Here is a 16141-nt window from a genome sequence, read left to right as displayed (position 1 = left end):
AATCTTGTCTGATCCTAGTGAATTGTCTAATTCCATGCTTTACAAAAGCTCTAACAGTGGTTCTCAACATTTTTCTGTCCACTCATATACCACTTTAAGTAATCCCTATGCCATAAGTGCTCTGTGGTTAGTAAGGGATTGCTTAAGGTGGGATGTGAGTGGGAAGGGAAGGCTGAGAATCACTGCTCTAGATCCAATTATTACTGAAATATTTTGCTTGAGAAAAATTGTCATTGGCCTATTTCCTTTGGAGTTCTGAAACTGTGTACATAACAAGTCAATTAGCTACGATTAGAACAGTGGTTTTCCAACTTTTTCTTTCCACCCACATACCACCTTAAGCAATTCCTTACTAATCACAGAGCACCTATGGCATAGGGAATACTTTAAGTGGTATGTGAGTGGAAAGAAAAAGATTGAGAACCACTGCTCTAACACATCCTCTTTCTCAATGTCAATATGCTCAAGCATTTCAGCCTGCTTTAACTATTCTTACAATTAGACCTGTTTCCATGGATGCCCCTGCACTTGGCGTTGAGCTATTGGCCACAGCAGTCAATGGGACTCAGCCTTCCCTGAATGATTGGCCCCCCTTTGTTTTGTCTTTTTTTTATGACCCCCTCATGGCATGTAAGTATCACCTTTTACACTGGGTTGGTACAAGGTTAGGTAGCTAGAGCCATGTCCATACCGGTCAAGGCGTGGGGGCACATTGTATCACCTTGATTCTGACTGTTGATTGTATGTACTTAAGTAATTTCCCCAGTTTCTGTCAGTTTTCCCTCGTTATCCAAAGTGTATACTTATCCCTTGCTTATTGTGTGATGGTACAGGTTCATTTAGCATTTTGACCTTGTTGCACCGTTTGCATCCCCAAAATAAACTTGTGCTTTGTACCTTGACCTGGTCTGGCTCTTAACCTGTGGGATCCACACAAAACCTTACAACAACCTGTTGCTACAATGAGTGAATTGGAAAGTATCTATGTCACCACTCAGACAGGAGCTAATATGCTTCAACACCAGCCTTTCAAAATACTTTATCCATATTGATGTAAGTGCTACTGGTTGAAAGTCATTAAGGCAGGTTACTACACTCATCTTGGGCATCGGTATGATTAATGCCTGTTTGAAACAGGTGGGTACCATCCCCTGATGGAGTGAGATGTAGATGATATCTGTGAATACACTGATAGATTTGTCAGCAAAGATTTTTAATACTTGGTCAGGTACTCCATCGAGGCCGGATGCTTTCCTCGAATTCTAAAAAATGAACCATCTTCAAAAGTAAGTCGTGAAAGAGATTAATTTGCTTACACTTGGATGAAAGGAAGGCTAACCACATTAGTTAAGAAGTCAAAATGAAGTACAGTGGACATGACAAGCAACAGTTGCATTTTTATTTTGGAAAACTTAAGGCTAATGGCTATTAGAACATTCTCCATGAGAAAGAAGAGACCAAAATCCTCAAGTTCAATTTGATGCCACATTTTGCACTGTATATCCACAAGATATATAGTACAAATTTGGGGAGAAAAAGCAAGATACTCTTAAGCTATCCAGCTTAAAATTAAATGATGTAGTAGGAAAGACTGAAAGAAGATTCAATATTCCTTCATTGCAATGTTAAATTTAGCTTACCATGAAGGGACACAGTGGTGCTGCTAGGCCAGCACTACCACTAATGAAAGAAACCAAAAGATAGTCCCATCAGACATTGCCTCTTCCACTCCACAAACCCTGCAGTCACAGAGCCTCCTATTCATTACAGTGTTGAACTTAAGCTCCTTGTTCCAAACCTCTGATATAATCAGGAAACTGCTATCGCTCAAGGCATCCTCTAAAATCACAATCCTGATACCTGGTTCTCATGAGCCAGTCTCCAGTGCCATAATCTGGGTGAGTCCTTCAAGAAGTTAGGTGCATAGATGCTTCACACCTTCAAGCTAGTTTTTTCTGCTATTTTCAGTCCCCAGTCTATCAACTACTCATTTCCTGTCTATTATTTAGCAATATCCAGAGGTAATCAAGCCTCCAACCGGCATACCTTATTAATGCATCTTAAGTTTTCAAATTAGGATGAAGCTGGGTCGACCCAGAGATAATGGTGTAAAAACAATTAGATGACTCCTCATTTTTCTTATCAAAGACTTCTCAAAATCAGTCTAAACCAAGGCCAAGGCCACCAGTGATATCATGTAATCAATCTTGTGTACCACTTTCCTGATTAAAGTGGCCAAAAGCTTAGCTAAAATTCATAAAGATGCCAAGAATGCATGACATTTGTCAAACCCCTTCATTTTCTAAAAAAATCTCAATTTAGAAAAAAAGGCAGTACTGCTGCTGGTGCAGACCCAGAACAGCAGGAAACAGAGACACAGTGCAGATCCGCAGGGTCATACAGTCCAGTCCCAATGCCGATGGCACCATATGGACTGTAAATGGCCTGTTAATGTAGCTAGCAGAGTATTTTTTAAACTCCTTCAACTTGTGCTGGACAGTGTACAATGTGGGGTTGCAGACTCTGGGGAGTAGGTCACCAGAAACGAAGAGAACCCTAGTTGAGAAGGAGAGCATAGGAAACAATCCTTGAGGATGATGACCACAGCAGTGGACCAACGAGGGCTCAACCAGCTGAAGGGTCCACACAGGCTGCAGGCAACCTGCAGTTGAAGGTCTCATACAGGTGAATTGCGGTTGAAGGACCTCCACAGGCTGCAGGCTGGTGGAGACTGGCTCATGGGAACTAGGTATCAGAACCACTATTCAAAAGAGTGGTGGGGGAAAGAAGGGCTTCTGAAAGGCCTTGGATGCTGAAGGCTTCTTGATTGTATCTGGAGCTCAGGTTGCTGATTTTTTGAACTCGAGTTAGTGCAGCTGCAGAGGTTGTGGGAGTGTTGCATTGTCTCTGAAGGGACACGCTTTTGCTTCTCCTCCTATTATTAGGGGTGCCAGGCAATACTCATGATAACTCTGTTTGTTTTATGGCATACGCAAAGTTGAAGTATATATTATATTTTAAATGTACTACATGACAATAAAGGACATCCCTCCACTGCGTTCTGACCCCCCGAAGAACAATGCCTCATAAGTTAGGCTGCTGTTTTTTTGACTTCAGCTTGGCATTTAATACGATCATTCCACGGAGGATGGTGGAGCAGCTGTCCTTGCTGGGACTCAGTACCCCTCTCTGGATTCTGGATGCCCTAAGGGCCGTCTTTCTGGGTCGGTAGCAGAATGTTGGCAACAGAGTACCATCATTAAGACCACTGGCACACTTCAGGGTTGTGCTATCAGCTGGGTTCTGTGCATGCAACTGACCCAAGACTGCAACGGCAGATTCATGTCCAACAGAATCATCAAGTTTGCAGATTATATGAAAGTAGGTGGCCACATCAGCAGCATGATGAGTTGCACTGCATAGAAGAGGTGGAAAATCTCATATTGTGTAAAAATAATAACCAGAATCTCAATGTGGACAAGACAAAGGAGATGACTGTGGACTTCAGGAGGCCTAGGGATGACCACCCTCCTCTACAAATTAATAGCTCGGTAGTGGTGAGAGTTAGAGAGCACCAAGTTCCTTGGAGTTCTCTTAAGAAGTAACTTATACCGGACAAGCACTAGTTAGGAAGGCATAACAGCCACTGCACTTTCTGAGAAGAGTGAAGCAGGCAAGGTAATGGCCACCATCTTGTCAACTTTCTACAGGAGCTCTATCGAGAGCATCCTGGCCAGCTGCATCATTGTGTGGTCGGATTTTGTGGAGCATTGGATTGGAGGTCAATCCACAGGACCATAAGTCAAGTCTAGTCATTCGAAATACTCGAGATGGCAGAGGCGGACAGCATCGAATCCACGCTGCTGAAGATCCAACTGAGCTGGGTCGGTCACGTCTCCAGAATGGAGGACCATCGCCTTCCCAAGATCGTGTTATGTGGCGAGCTCTCCACCGAGACAGAGGTGCACCAAAGTAGAGGTACAAGGACTGCCTAAAGAAATCTCTTGGTGCCTGCCACATTGACCACCGCCAGTGGGCTGATATCGCCTCAAACCGTGCATCTTGGCACCTCACAGTTCGGCGGGCAGCAACCTCCTTTGAAGAAGACCGCAGAGCCCAGCTCACTGACAAAAGACAAAGGAGGAAAAACCCAACACCCAACCCCAACCCACCAATTTTCCCTTACAACTGCTGCAACCGTGTCTGCCTGTCCTGCATCGGACTTGTCAGCCACAAACGAGCCTGCAGCTGACGTGGACATTACCCCTTCATAAATCTTCATCCGCGAAGCCAAGCCAAAGAGAGAAAGAAAAGAAGAGAGATCATACAAGTACAATCTGACGAAACATTGCTTTCTGGTCCTCAGTGCAAAACCTGGAGACACACAACCAGACATAACACACATGCAGGACAAGTATTTCATTTATTCAAATAAATAAATATTCTTTTGTACATACGAGAGTCTCAGATGGTTCATGTGAGCAGTTCCTTTGGTTGTTCAGCATTCTCACTGCCTGTGGGAAGAGGATGTTCTGCAGCATGGATTCTCCTGTATCTCTTCCCCAATAAGAGCAGCTGAAAGATGCTGTGTGCAGGGTGAAGGGAGTCCTCAATGATTTTGTGTGTCTTCAGACAATGATCCCAGTAGATCATGTCAATGGGGGAGATGGAAACTCCAGTGATCCTCTCTGCTACTTTATGGTCCTGTGGATTGATCTCCGATCCAATTCTCTGCAGCAACCATATTACACTGTGATGCAGCTGGCCAGGACGCTCTTGATAGAGCTCCTGTGAAAGTTTGACATAATCTTGGCTGGTAGTCTTGTCCAGTTCAGTCTTCTCAGGAATTGCAGTTGCTGTTCTGCCTTCCTGACAAGTGAGGCGACGTTCACAAGGAACTTGGAGCTCTCCACTCTCTTAACAATAGAATTGTTGATGTGTAGTGGGGGGTGGTCGTTCCCAGTCCTCCTGAAGTCCACAATCATCTCCTTCATCTTGCCCACGTTGTGACTCAGGTTGTTGCTCTCGCACCATTTCACAAGATTTTCCAGCTCTTCATTGTAGTGTGACTCATTGTTGCTGATGAGGCCAACTACTGTTGTGTTATCTGTAATTTTGATGACACTGTTAGAACTGCAGAGAGGATCACTGGGGTCTCCCTCCTCCCACCCCTGTCAATGTGATCTACTGTCTGAAGAGAGCTTGCAAAATCATTGAGGACCTTTATCACTTCATAGGCAGCATCTTCAAGCTACTCCCGTCAGGAAAGAGATACAGGAGTATTAGAGCCAGAAGTACCAGGCTGAGAAACAGTTTCTTCCCATGGGCAGTGAGACTGCTGAATGACTGATGAACTGCTCATACAAACTCTCCAAGATGCTACTATTTATTTAACAATATTTATTTATTTTTTATATTTGTATATACATAGCTGTATGTATGTTTGCATGTTTTTGCACCAAGCACTAGAGAACACTGGTCAGATTGTACTTAAACAATCAGATGATAATAAACTTCAACATGATCAGACTTCAGAAAATAATTGTTGGAGTCTGCACTTTAATATGCCTTTTTTTAAAAAAACAAGCTGGGATACATTTCATGAAAAAGATGTGAGGTTCACTAAATTGTCCTCCAAACTTCCATTTCTCTACAGTGGTTAGCAACCTTTTTCTTTCCACTCACATACCACATTAAGTATTCCCTATGCCATAGGTGCTCTGTGTTTAGTAAGGGATTGCTAAAGGTGGTAGGTGGGTGGAAAGAAAAAATTTGAAAACCACAGTTTTAATTGTTCCTAATTGACACATTACACGCATGGTTTCATCACTCCAAAGGAAATGGGCCAATGACAATTTTTCTACAGCAAAATATTTCAATGACAATTGGGTCCAGAGCAGTGATTCTCAACCTTCCCTTCCACTCACCTAGCACCTTAAGCAATCCCTTACTAATCTCAAAGCACCGATGGCATAGGGATTACCTAAAATGGTATGTGAGTGGAAAGAAAAAAGTTGAGAACCACTGCTCTAATAGAACCTAATCCTATATTCTCACATTTATGTTCAAGGAAAACCACATGAAGTTACTTGTCAATATTTTTCATACATCCTCTTTAGCTGTAATTCCAGCTCATGCCATCACACAAAATAACGTCCACTTGATTGATTCAGTCTTGTATTCCTACTGTCCCGGGAAAGCTCCCAACATATGAAAGGACCTAATGCCCTCCCCACACCCCCATACCCTTTTCTGCCCCTTTCCATCATCCAGAAGAAACATGGGCTTGAAAACATGAAATTTTAGATTAAAGGACAGTTTCTTTCCTGCTATTCTTGTACTCTTGAACAGGACCTCTCACGAGTACAAGATGATGTCTTGCACTATTTAATTGTGTGTTTTTCTATAATATGACACCATGAACTTTTGTTTCAGTTTTCAGATTTATTCTCAGAGTACATACAGGACATCACATACAACCCTGAGATTCCCTTCCCTGCAGGTGAGACAGAATTACCATCTATTGGTACTGTAAAAAATAACTACTCAAACATACACTGTGCAATATAGAGAGAGAAAAAAAGTGCAAAAGTAAGAGTCTTAAATGGGTCCAAGTTTACTGTTGAGGAGTTTGATGGTGGAGGGGTAGCAGCTATTCCTGAACCTGGTGGTGCGCGCCTTGTGGCACCTATACCTCTTTCCCGATGGTAACAGCGAGAACAGAGCACGTGCTGGGTGTGGATTCTTGATAATGCTGTTCTTCTCCAATGGCAATAGTCCCTGTAGATCTTCTCGATGGCAGATAAGGTTTTGCCTGTGATGTCCTGCACTGTGTCCACTATCTTTTTCAGGGCTTTACACTCTGGGGCATTGGTGTCCCCGTACCAGAGAGTGATGTAGCCAGTCAGCACACTTCCCACATCTGTAGAAATTTCCCAGGGTTTCTGATGTCGTACCAAACCCATGCAAACTGCTGATGATGTAGAGGTGCTGACAAAGCCATTAGTGTGTTGTCCAGGAAAGATCCTCCATGATAGTGTCTCCCAAAAACAAATTTGCTCACCCTCTCCACCTCTCCCTTTCCTCCATTCCTATACCTGGATCCGGGCCAGCAAGGTTCTTCTGTATATTAAAGCCTTTCGTTCCCTCAGCCTAGTCTTTGTGGTTACTGGTAGTGCCCTACAATTTAATATACAGAACTTATCTCTCTGGTAATGGAGAAGCTGCTGCGCCCCGATCAGTTAGAAGTGGACTGAAGTGGACCCCCAATCTCCAGGAGCGTCTGAACAGTACGAGCAGTGAATCAGCTGCTCCAGCAACTTACTCGAGGCCACTGCCAACCTGGTCGACTCTGATGAAAAGAAGTTCAAAGTTCTGCAAACAAGAGTCAGCCAGAGAGCTTTCCAAGCCATTAGGAGCAGTGCTATTTATGCCGAGGTGATGGCTGAGCTTTGGGCCCTCTACAAACCGAAGTTCAACGATGTATACTCGCGTTACCTCATGGCGTCCCGAAAACAACAGCCTGGTGAGTCAGCTGAAGAGTTCATTAATGCAGAGAGACTGTAGGGGTAGTTCCACGGCTCCTGTGCCAGGGCACAGTGCATCAAAGACCTGGTCTGGGATGCCTGTGCGTTGGGGTTGAGATCCGACTACATAAGGCAGCACCTGCTCGAAGAAGACCTGTTGCCACTGAAGCAGGCATACTGCTGGTAAAGACTAGACTCGGCCCAGTGCTAAATGAAATCAATCACAGGCAAAAGCAGGCCCTCCATGTGCATGCCAAAAATGCCACCATCTTGGGAGATGGCCTTGAGGACGGCCGACCTGACTATGGCAGCTGTGACGATCAAACATCCAAAGTGCTATTTCTGCGGGCAGACAAAACACCCGCAATGACTCTGCCCCGCGAGTGATGCTAGCTGCTCAGGCTGCGAAAAGAGGGGACGTTATCGGCGGGTATGTAAGGCCAGAACCTCCCATGAAGTAGCACGGCATGTACAACCGATGAGCAAGCCCTGTCTACACTTCTGGTGCCGACCGCATGCACGGTGAGAGGAGCGCCATCTTACCTGTTGCCGCTTTCATCCTCTGCATTTCGCTGATGTCACTTCTGCCTTCTTCCTCGACCTCAGCAGCCACGACTGCATCGTCAACACAGAGGCTGCCATCTTGTGCCTCGGGCCTCCCAGCCACCGACAAAGATCCTGGCATTGATTACATTGAACCAGGCCAGCCCTTATCCGATTGCCCACTCCATGAGGCAGATCAAGGTGAATGGACATAAGATGAACTGTCTCTTCGGTAGTGACAGTATGGAAAGCTCCATTTAATTGGCAGCAAAAGACCATCTGACTGACATTAGTGGGTACTGTGTGGTGACTTTGATGGTGGGGGAATGAACGTTACGATAACTTTTCCTTACTGGTCATGCCCCAACTCTGTGTGCCGATCCTCCTGGGCCTCGACTTCCAGAGTCAGTTTAGGAATGTGACGATGGCGTTCCGAGGCCCTCAACTACCCTCACAGTAAGCAATCTACAACTCGCGGATACCTCCCCCCCACCCCCACCCCCAGCACCGGCCTGCAGTCTCACCACCCTCCGGGTGTCCCCTCCGTCACTATTCGCAAACCTGGCCCTGGAGTGCCACCCCATAGCTACCAAGAGCAGGCGCTACAGCACTGAGGACAAGGTGTTTATCTGGGCTGAGGTTCAGCGACTCCTGTCAGAGGGGATCATCGTTCCTACCTCAAGTCACTGGCGACCCCAGCTCATGGTGATCAGGGGTGGGAGCAAGCCCCAGATGGAAAATGACTTGAGTCAAACTGCTTCACCCTGCTGGACGCATACCCCCTTCCCTGGATAGCTGACATGGTCAAAAAAGGTCGCTCAGTACTGGGTATTCTTGACCATTGACCTGAAGTCAGCCTATCACCAGATTCTCCTCTGCCCAAGTGACCATATTTACACAGGCTTCAAGGCCGGTGGCAAACTTTTTCACTTCCTTCAAGTCCCCTTTGGCGTCACCAACGGCGTCTCCATGTTCCAGACGGTGATGGATCAAATGGTGGAGGAGCATAGTCTGGCAGAGACTTTTCCTGTTGAGATGATGTCACCATCTGTGGCCATGATCATAAGGACCACGACGCTAACCTTGTTAAATTTCTGTGAACTGCAAAGTCCCTTAACCTCACATACAATAAAGACAATTGTGTCTTTAATACCAATTGCCTGGCACTCCTTGGATGCATCGTGGCACATAGTATCATTGTCCCGGACCCCGACCGCATGCAACCCCTTATGGAGCTCCCAGTCCCAAACACCCTGAAAAAACTGAAGAAGTGTCTGGGGCTGTTCTCCTACTATGCACAATGGATGTCCAACTACGCCAATAAGGCCCACCCCCTCATTAGGTCCACAACTTTCCCATTATCGGTGGAGGCCCAGGATGCATTCCATCTAACCCAAGGAGACATTGTGAAGGCCATGATACATGCCGTGGATGAATCCATCCCCTTCCAGGTGGAGAGCGAAGCCTCCGACTTCGCGTTGGCTGCCATACTCAACCAGGCAGGCAGGCCGGCCAGTAGCATTTTTTTCATATATCCTTCGCGGCCCTGAGACATGGCACTCCTCTGTCAAGAAGGACGCAGGTGATTGTTGAGGCGGTTTGCGCCATTAACTTGCCGGAAAAATGTTTACCCTGCTGACGGACCAGCATGCCATTAGTTTCATGTTCAACATGAAGCAGTGGGGTAAAATTAAAAATGACAAGATCCTCAGGTGAAGAAATGAGCTCTCCACCTACAACTATGATACATTGTACTGGCCAGGTAAACTCAATGATCCACCTGATACCCTATCCTGGGGGATGTGCGCCAGCATGCACCTCAACCGTCTCCAAGCCCTACACAACGCCCTTTGCCATCCCAGAGTTACGAGACTGTTCCACTTCATCAAGACTCGGACTCCCGTAATTTGTCGAGGATGTCAGATCCATGACCAGACGCTGTCGGGTCTGCGCTGAATGCAATCCGCAGTTCTACAGACCTGACAAGGCACACCTCATAAAGGCCACTCACCCTTTTGAACAACTGAGTGTCGATTTCAAGGGCCCCCTCCCCTCGTCCAACGGGAACATTTATTTCCTGAACGTAATTGACAAGTACTCCCAGTTCCCCTTTGCCATTCCCAGTCGGATAAGACCTCAGCCACCATACCCCAATTACATCCACAAAGATCCGGGACCTCGTTCATGAGTGAGGAGCTGCGGCAGTACTTTCTGGCCAGAGGCATAGCACCAGTAGGACCACCAGTTATAACCCCAGGGGTATTGGCCAGGGAGAATGCCACCATGTTTGGAAGGTTGTACTCCTGGCCCTGAAGTCCAGGGACCTGCCAGTCCTGCCAGAGGTATTACACGCCATCCGATCCCTCCTGTGCACCACTACAAACACCACCCCACATGATTGCATGTTTGCCTTCCCCAGGAAGTCAGCAAATTGGCCCTCAGTGCCCCCCTGGTAGGCAATGCCAGGCCCAGTCCTGCTCCGAAGACACGTCAGCCATAAGATTGACCCATTGGTTGAAGAGGTGCACCTCATCCATGCTAACCCTCAGTATGCTTTTGTGAGGTACCCCGACGGCCATGAGGATACAGTACCTGTCCGGGATCTGGCACATGCTGGAGAGCCCAGAACCACTCCATACACCCCTGACCACCATGAGTTTATCACTACCCCACAATGAGACTCACTGTTAGGGGCAGACTCACCTGGGATACCCCCCCCCCCCCCGCGGACCTCACTCCAACGGGGCCAGCTCCCCTCAGGGCACTGTCCGCCCCTCCCTCCTATACCATTTCCGACATCTCCCCCACACAGACAGCACCCTCTCCACGTAGTCAGATGGTGACACCCGGCACACCACCCGCATACCTGCTCCCCGCAGGTCCCATAGACAGAGGAGGTCACTAGTGCGACTGCATCTTTAGTCCTGGCAGTTTTTTTTTTCTTTGTTCAAAGACTGAGGGGGGGAGGGTTCTGTTTTAAAAGGAGGGATGAATGTGGTGATATGTTTCCTTCATTGTATATAGTTATTGCTGACTACTGTATATATGGTGTTGGCCCGCCCACTGATGACTCCTCCCCTGTGGTCCTGGGCCATAAAGATCAAGCCACCTCTCCCTTCCCTCCATTCCTATACCTGGATCTGGGCCAGCAAGGTTCTTCTGTATATTAAAGCCTATTCTTCCCTCAACCTAGTCTTTGTGGTTTCTGGAAGTGCCCTACAACCATGAAGGAGCTGGTGGGGATACACTCCTCCACAGCTGTTTTGATAAAGTCTGTGACAGCCATAGGGTCATCATTCAGATCTTCTGCTGAGTCCTTCTTTCATTTGTTACACTACATTCTGTACTTTTGTTTTAATTCTTTCACTACCTGTTGTACAATGTGGAGGACAACTTGCATGTATAGCATGCAAAACATTTTTCCGCTGTATTTACATGTGACAAACAAATCAATTCAATTAATTCTTACGTATCCTGCAAGTAATGTAAACTTCAATATTATTGTGGCAACCAATTTTCATAGCACTGCTTATTCCCGGTAATACTTGGATTGAATGCAACACAAAGAATTACCACTTTATCAACCAGAAATTGACATGCCATGCTCAAGATAAATTGCACAGGTTTCTGAAGGCGTTTGACAGATTTTCTGATCAATTTTTTAAAAGTTTGTTGAGCTGAAGACAAGCCATACGACATAAAACTTCTGATGTAAGACGTCACTCAGAAACTACGTGCTTTGATTTTATTGCAATCAGGATCACTTTTGAAAGAGTAGAGGGAAAATGAATTTTTCATGTTGTCGGAGTACGAGCTGGGACTGTAAATGCGCAAAAAAAAACTTTATCCCGAACCTATAATGTTTTCACTGGAGAACCCGAGCATTAAATCTTTGGAGAAAGGAAACCTATCGGTCAATTAGCTGCGAGTCTATTACGTCATAGGTGGGTTGTTCTCATAAACTTCATGCTGATGTTCGTTAGAAAACTGTCAGCCTGGTTTATGTTGATTCTGTGTCACATCTACCAACTAGTAGAGACCGGCCCTGAAGCGGTAAAATCACTAGACCATTGCACGACAACAGCAGGGAGTCTCGTGATCTGTTAACTTAAAGCAGAACCTTGAGTCTCCAATCTGGCACAGCTTTCCTTTCAAATTTATTGCCACTTTTGCATGCAAACAATTTTGTCAGAAAACAATGCTTTTGGACCTGTAACAACATGGGACAGAGTTTATCACGAATTTGTATACTGCTGCAGACTGCTTAATTGGAAGCTTCTCATTTGATTCTGAAACGTCGCTGCAACGCGCACTGGACAAGGAGGAATAAGGTTTGTCTTTTCATGAACACAAAGTAGAACTTTTCAGCCAGCTGAGATTAAATGTGCTTTTCTCCGCAACCTAAAATGTTGGGAGGGTTATGCAGAGAAGTGTGAAACTAAAACAATTCAATCACTTTGCGAATGAGTTATTATTCCACTGTCTATGTTTGCTTCTGAGAAAGTTACTTTTTTCTGATCTTGTATTTATTTCAACTGGTGTTTTGTTGGAAATATCTAAATTAAAATTTGCATTTCAGTTAGACATTATTTTGGAATGTACAATTCTTTATAAAATAATGATTTTACATCCATGTTGGCTTTCATTCTTAAAACAGTATCCTATGTCTTTGTAAGATTTAACTTAGAAATACATTATATCGCTGGAATGGGGCTCTTCTCATTTAGCGCACCAGCAGTTCCGTTAGAAATTGTTTAACCCTTAAAAAGATTGCATCTGGTCAATAAATTTAAATTTAGACACATTGTAAGAGGTCCTTTCAGCCCATGAGCCCGTGCCGCCCAATCTACACCCAATTAACCTACAACCCCTGGTACGCTTTTTGAACGGAGGAAGGAAAACCAAGCAGACACGGGGAGAACGTACCGAAGTCTTTACAGACAGCGCAGGATTCGAACCCATATCCCAACACTGGTGCTGTGACAGCCTTCCACTAATCGCTACGCAAACCATGCCCCCCCCCCCTGCCACACAAATATTGCTAATTCATCTGAATTATTTGGCAAATTATTCTATTCCATTCATTACGTGGGTACTTGTATTTTCCAAAAACAGTATTGTTCTGTTCAATTTTTTAAATCTTTGTTTAATCAACTTGGCAACTCAAGATTAATTTATCACTTTGGAAAGAAAGCACGAACCAACCATTAAAAATAATCACATTGCATGAGGCATTATTAGCATTATATATCAAACTACTGAAGTGGAGGTGTAAGCTCATAATGAGCTTCCTCAAAATCAGAAACTCAAACATTGTCCACCCCTTCACGTGAAAGTTCACAGTGGCATTGTGTGGAGGTCAGAAAGCAGATGCATTAGCTAATCTTAATGTTTCATTCAAAATCAATGTTTGTTCTGAAAGAATGCTCCAGACAAGAGAGCATGAGCAAGGGAATCGCTGAATTATATAGCACAAAAAGAGGCCATTCGAATCAACTTCAATTCTTTGCTAAACAATCCCACTTTTTTGTACTTTTTCCATTACTATGCAGTTTCTTTTTCAGTTTAGTTACCATGGAAGTTTTAAAAGTTACAACTGAATCTAGTTCCATTACTCCTTCAGAAATTCATTCAAGAATAGACAAATAAATAATTTCTCCTGCCTGTATTTATTGAATAAATTAGTGTATATTTAGAGATTGAAAAATGATTTTGAACAGCAACATCTTCATGACTTGAAGATATTTCAAAGCAAATCATGGTCAATGAAGAATTTTCTGAAGTTCAGAATCACCAGTGCAGAAAATATTTTGAGGGACAAGAGTCTAAAAAATATCAGGGATATCTTTCCTGATACTCTTTTGGGAAATCTTGCATTTCAAACAGTGCAAACTCCATCTGCATAATTCTCTGGAGTGGTACTTCAACCCACTTCACTATAGCAGAGGTGTGAATACATTCTATTTTGTCAGCCACACTTCCAATCACTGAAAGCAGTTTTACTATTTTTTAATTCAACTGTCTGTAAGAAGTTTGCATGTTCTCCCCATGTCTGCGTGGATTTTCCCCAGGGGCTCCGGTTTCCTCCCACCATTCAAAACTTATTGGGGATGTAGGCTAATTGGTGTAAATTGGGCAGCACAGGCCGAAATGGCCTGCTATCCTGCTGTATGTCCAACAAAAAATGTTAAAAACCCTTAGGATTCAAATAAAGTCAGTGCCATCTGCAGTGAACAACTTATTTTTGTCATTTTTAATGCATTAAGACATCTCAAGGCACCTCACAAAAGTGTAACTGAAATACAGTTAGTAGCAAGCTATTCTGGCCTCAAGAGTGTTATGTTTCAGTAAAATTATTAATTTATGGCCTAACTATGTCATGCTGATTTTTTTTCTCCATATTTTAATAATCTGAGATTTAAAATGGAGCAGATTTTTTAAAAAAAACATTAAACAAAGCTCCAAATCTTTACCAACCTCTGAAAAGATGCATAATTTCTCTTCCCTTGTACTCCAGTCCTTCAAAAGCTAGTCGTATTTATCATACCTGCCCATATGGACCTCTGGCTCACCACAGCTTCTATCTTTTCACCATTCAGAAAATAGTCTGTTCTCTCCTCTTTCAGTCCTCAGACTCTCACGTTTCTTCATTATGTGCTGTTTTGTTCACTCACTCAACCCATTTTTTTGTCCTTTGTTCCTTTCATCTAAATTTTCTAAAATGCCAACTATTTTCATATCACAAGCTTACCCAGATGCTTATATTCCAACAAGAAAGGCATTCGTAAATGCAGTCAATAGTTATAATCTAAACACTGATATGGTGCTACCACAAAAGTCAAATCCTGTCATTTCTAATACCTGCGCAAGATCCCTATTCACCGACTTCTTTTTCTTTTCTCTTTTCTTTGGCTTGGCTTCGCGGACGAAGATTTATGGAGGGGTATGTCCACGTCTGCTGCAGGCTCGTTGGTGACTGACATTTAGCCAATCCAACAACTTAGTCAGAAATTTAACTCAATTCCATGAACTCATTAGAAGACTCTCAAGGGATTTTAACAAATGCTTTCCTGGGTCAAAGATATTTCCCTCTCCATCTATATAAATATTTTCAATCATTTTGCTCAATCCTTTAATGCAAATTTATCCTTTCATCTGACTGCTTATAACCACCACCCATGTTTGTATCACTGGAAAATAGTGATTCCTTAATTGCTTTATCATGTAGATCAGGGGTGTCAAACTCAAATTCACAGAGGGCCAAAATTAAAAACTTGGACTAAGTCGTGGGCCAAACTAAATATTTATTGAAAATTTTCAACAACATCTGCTTGTTTTCTCTTCTTTCAACATATGTAATGTTAAACTTTTTCTTATTAAAATAAATGTTTAATAATAGTTTTGGTTAAACTCTTTCCAGAAGAAGCATTAACAAATGAGAAATAAAATATTCAATAAATAATATTTCTCTATACCCTTTAAGCTCCTTTTAAATGTATTTTTTTTCACAAGCCAACAAGTCAAAAAAATAACACTTGCTTCAATGAAAATCCAATCTTTCAACTATGAACACTCCAAAATGAACCAAAGAAAATATGAATCCAAGCTTCACTTGCTACACTGTGATTTACCCTGATGCACCTGGGTCTAAACCAGATACTTGGCATCTCTTCTTAGATGCAAGTTCATCAAACTCTGGGGTCAGAGTTTGCCTCCCACCTGTCTTGAAAGGTCCTGTTTTCTGTCTTTCGTTTGGCCATTTTTCGTAAGGGGTTTATTACATGTGAGTTGGGCGACAGGTCACAGATGCTAATGAAAGTAAAGAGAGGAGGTGGGGGCGATTAGCGGGCTGACGGGCCGGTGCCAACACATTTGCAAAGCATTCTGGGATTTGTAGTATTAGCTGTGCATGCGCTATACTGGCGCGGTGGCCAGCGGGCCAGCTCTAATACATATTTGATATGATCTTGCGGGCCAAATATAATTATATCAAGGGCCTGAGTTTGACATGTGTGATGTAGATTGTTTAAAATTTGAGTGCAGAGTCTTAGTGAGATGCAACAAAATGCAAC

At 43.8% G+C, this 16141-nt stretch overlaps 2 protein-coding genes across 14 annotated transcripts in view; one reads left to right on the top strand and one right to left on the bottom strand.

Annotated features, from left to right (window-relative positions):
• The window catches only part of ralgps2 (Ral GEF with PH domain and SH3 binding motif 2), a 486036-nt gene that overhangs the window by 150735 nt on the left and 319160 nt on the right, over positions 1–16141 (bottom strand). The gene's annotated exons all lie outside the window — the stretch shown is intronic.
• The window catches only part of angptl1a (angiopoietin-like 1a), a 91120-nt gene continuing 86815 nt past the window's right edge, over positions 11837–16141 (top strand). For 2 of the 3 annotated variants that reach the window (XM_069937729.1, XM_069937727.1), the window contains exon 1: positions 11837–12400. The gene's annotated coding sequence lies outside the window, so the exon portion shown is untranslated. The remainder of the gene's footprint in view (positions 12401–16141) is intronic. The other variant, XM_069937728.1, reaches the window with a different exon arrangement.

This window comes from Narcine bancroftii, chromosome 5 (genome assembly GCF_036971445.1).
Source record: "Narcine bancroftii isolate sNarBan1 chromosome 5, sNarBan1.hap1, whole genome shotgun sequence".
NCBI classification, from domain to species: domain Eukaryota; kingdom Metazoa; phylum Chordata; class Chondrichthyes; order Torpediniformes; family Narcinidae; genus Narcine; species Narcine bancroftii.
This window is presented reverse-complemented; position numbering and strand designations above follow the sequence as displayed.